This window comes from Jaculus jaculus, chromosome 1 (assembly GCF_020740685.1).
Source record: "Jaculus jaculus isolate mJacJac1 chromosome 1, mJacJac1.mat.Y.cur, whole genome shotgun sequence".
Taxonomy (NCBI): Eukaryota; Metazoa; Chordata; class Mammalia; order Rodentia; family Dipodidae; genus Jaculus; species Jaculus jaculus.
The window spans coordinates 256,624,304-256,628,508 of NC_059102.1; the positions used below are offsets into that span (position 1 = coordinate 256,624,304).

The 4,205-nt window shown below is 39.3% G+C and overlaps 1 pseudogene; it reads right to left on the reverse strand.

Moving 5' to 3' along the window:
- Nucleotides 1–482: 482 nt before the first annotated feature.
- LOC123458608 lies at nucleotides 483–1,599 on the reverse strand (annotated as a pseudogene).
- Nucleotides 1,600–4,205: the final 2,606 nt, after the last annotated feature.

Consider the following 4,205-nt stretch of genomic DNA (forward strand, 5'->3'; position numbering starts at 1 on the left):
CCCCTTTGAAATTCCATTCTCCATCATATTACCTCCCCATCTCAATCATTGTACTTACATATATATAATATCAACCTATTAAGTACCCTCTTCCCTTCCTTTCTCTTCCCTTTATGTCTCCTTTTTAACTTACTGGCCTCTGCTACTAAGTAAAAAATAAGTATTTTTTTAATTCTTTTGGTTCATTTTTTATTTATTTATTTGAGAGCGACAGACATAGAGAGAAAGACAGATAGAGGGAGAGAGAGAGAATGGGCGCGCCAGGGCTTCCAGCCACTGCAAACGAACTCCAGACGCGTGCGCCCCCTTGTGCATCTGGCTAACGTGGGACCTGGGGAACAGAGCCTCGAACCAGGGTCCTTAGGCTTCATAGGCAAGCGCTTAACCGCTAAGCCATCTCTCCAGCCCAAAAATAAGTATTTTTTTTTACAGCATGTTTCCTAGTTTTATTTAAGTACAAATATAAGATGTACATAAACTGTTTATTCATTTTCTTCATTGTGCAGCCTGGTGTTGGGATTGGTGACTCTAACAGCCAGTTGGGCCGCTCTTTCCACAATGGCTTTGCAGTTCTTCGAAGAAACGTTGTAAGCAATTTCAGCACAGTAAGATCTGCTGCACATTAGGAGCACTTCCAGCTCCTTGACGTTGTGGACTAGGAACTTTCGGAAGCCACTGGGCAGCGCGTGCTCTGTTTTCTTGTTGCTCCCATAACCAATGTTGGGCATCAGAATTTGGTCTTTGAATCTTCTCCGCACCCTGTTGTCAATTCCTCTGGGTTTCCGCCAGTTATGCTTAATTTTGACTTATCGGTCTGACTGGTGCCGGATGCTTCTTGGTCCTCTTTACAACCGAGGTCTAAGGGCAGCCATGATACTGAGCAGAAGATGGCAGCTACCTCCGGGGGCAGTGCCGAAGAAGAGAGCTAAAAATAAGTATTTTCTTTTTTATGACAGAGAGGGAAAGTGAAAGTGAGAGAGAAAATTGACATGCCAGGGCCTTAGCCACTGAAAACAAACTCCAAAAGCGTAAGCTATCTTGTGTGCATGTGCCACCTGTTCACATGGGTCACCTTGTACATCTGGCTTACGTGGGATCTGGGAAGTCGCAACTTTTTCCTTAAACTTCACAGGCAAGCACTTTAACTGCTAAGGCATCTCTCCAGACCTAAATCCTAAACTTTTAAAGCCTCTGCTCTACCAAGTCAAAGAGAAGGTCCTCATTTTAAATCACAAAATTAAATACTAATTTGATGGTTATTTTAAAAGTCTTTCTAAGCTGAGCATTGACTTCACTACAATCTTGGTAAATCCATCTGCTACTAGATCACTAGGTTCTAAGAGTGAGCTTTGCTTGTCAGTCTCCTTAACCTGTAGACCAAGTAGGGTCTACATACATATTCTAAATTGTGTGTCAGCAGTGTGAGCATGGAGACTTCTGACCACATAAATCTCCACATGAAATTTTCTGGGTCATAAAGACTAACTTCATTAGTACAGTATTCTAGTCCCTTTGCAATATACCCTTACCATCCACATCCTCATCTCCACACTCCCCTTCACTCACTAGCCCCTTGGGGTACATCCAATTCACTGACATTTTCAAATTTAATGAACATTTCTCCAATTCCAAAGCTTTTTTTAAAGCATTCATTTGTTTGAAAGAGAGAGAGAGAGAGTATGAGAATACCAGAGCACCTTGCCACTGCAAATGGACTCCAGACACATGCACCATTTTGTGCATCTGGCTTTCTTCACGTCCTGGGAAATTGAAGCTGGACCATCAAGCTTTGCAAGCAAGCACCATAACCACTGAGCCATCTCTCAGGCCCTCCAGAATTTATTTTAAATGTGATTCTATCTCTTAGGGGAGTGTGTGTGTGTGTGTGTGTGTGTGTGCTAGGATATGTAGGGGTTGGCTTGTTTGTTTGGGTTTGCATTTCAGATGGGACCTCACCCTGTAGTCTAGGCTGGCCTAGTACTCACTATGTAGCCCAGACATACCTGAAACTCCTAGTAATTCTCCTGTCGCAATGTCTTAAGTGCTGAGATTACTGCATGAGCCACCATGCCCAGTAATTTTCCCAAGCTAACAATTCAGAAGTTATTTGAACTGGAATACTTAGCACCTAAAATATCTAGTGTTTGAGGTAAAATTACAAATGATATTTACTTACTCTTCTGAGAGACAGTGGGAACAGAGGGATAAAGGGAGGAAATAAAGGAGGGAAGGAGAAAAGGAAGAGAGGGAGAGAGAATAGAGAAAATTGGACTTCAATTTCAACCACCTCACTGAATAACAAACTTAGAAGAAAGCTGTCAGAATCATGGGCTTTTATCCATGTCTCACTGTTAGTCTTCCTAAATATAAAGAATATTTGGATTATTCCAAATGAAAGACAGTAAAGTAGATGTCTCTGACACATGAATCCACCACATTGGAGTTTCTTAGCTATGATAATCCTGTCACAGCTGTTAGAATTTATTCCTTTATCCATGTGACATTTTAACAGGAGACAAATCCAAGTTATTATAAACTGATAGAAACCATCCAATCCAAAATGGCTTGTACTAGCAACTTTATCCTGCTGACAAGCTTCTTTCAGAAATGTGTAAACATTATTCCTGCACATTTGATTTTTCCTTTCCACAAATCTGAACTTACTTGAAGATTTTATCTTATAAAATTTAAACCTACTATTTTAAAATGTTGATTTAATTACATTCTAGGCTGTGATACATGGAAATGGATAGTCATTTAACTGGCTAACTGATGGAGAAAAAGGTAGATGTCTGTCATTTGCTTGATTTTAATGTTGTCTCAGTACCAGTGGTCTTGCTACCAGAGTAACGAGGGAAACGTGGGTATTGAAGAATAAATTGAATAGATACTTGGGGAAGGCATTTTAGTGGGAAGAGAGTGAGAGCTTTCAAGTGAATTACAAGTTTGTATATATTTCCCAGATGAGTCTGAATTCTTTATTTGAACTGAAATGGGTTGGATAAATATGTTACTAGTCTCCTTGCCTGAAATTAACAAGAAACAGACAGGAAAGGTGTGAAATTTAAACAGTATATAAAGAACAAACACATACTAAGGGACAGCTTCTAGTGTCTAGGTCCTTAGTGCTGGAGGATATATAGAAACACATCCCCAGCTTTACATAACGCTTGCAATTCTTCTTATTTCTTTTCCCCAATGGGTAAGTGCTCAGCTAACGAGGCTTGCCAAATAAATCATGAAGAAGGATAGATTTCCCTTTAGACAGGAAGACTTATTTTCAAACTGAAGATGGGACCATAAAAACAATTGAAAAGATACAATAAAACAATTCATGCCAGGCAATGTTAAAAGGTTGAAAAGTCCAATATTGTGGCAAGTTTTTATAGCAGGTGCACCTATGTAACATTTAGGTTTCCTAGGCAGGATTGGTTTACATTGAAATTTAGTTGTTTTTACCCTCCTTGAGATGTTCTTACAATAAACAAAAGGATGAGTTAAGGATAAGGCTAGTGAGCAACACAGTGTCAGGTCAATTAGAAATCAGACTACAAACAATGTGCCTGGCATTCCCCGGCTTAGAACCTTAGTCATATTAGATATCACACCCAATCAACAAGTAACTTGCTCCCAGTTTTTACAAGGTATCATGTGTCTGTGCTGGCAGAAGCACTACAAGGCTAGTGTTAAGTGGTGGTCAGTGATTATTCATTGCATCAACATTTATTTAAGCAGGATTTTAAATATAACTAGAATGCATAAAATATATAAAACATAAATATCTTTCTGGTTGGTAATGTAAAGAGAGAAACTGCAAACTTTTTCTCCTTTCCTCCAGGGATATCTAAACAACCTAATCATACCAACTATGGAAAAAAAAATCCTATTGTGTCAAGAGTCTATGATTCTATCAAAGGCTAACACAATGAGGAGATGACTGTAGATTTGATACACCAAGGTATATGTCCTGGCTCTAACATGCACTTCGTCATGACCATGAGCCTTTGTAGAGTCCTGGGTAAGAATGTAGTATTGTTTGTCTTTATTCACTTATTATTTTTGTCTGTTTCGCACAATAAAATTGACTCCTGTGTCTTCAAATATTGAGCAACTTGGCAAATAGTATAAAACTTGGAGGTGATCAAAAACGCTGCTGCCTGATGCCTAGTGCAAGCCAAGTGCTCATCTCAGAGAAGCACTTATAA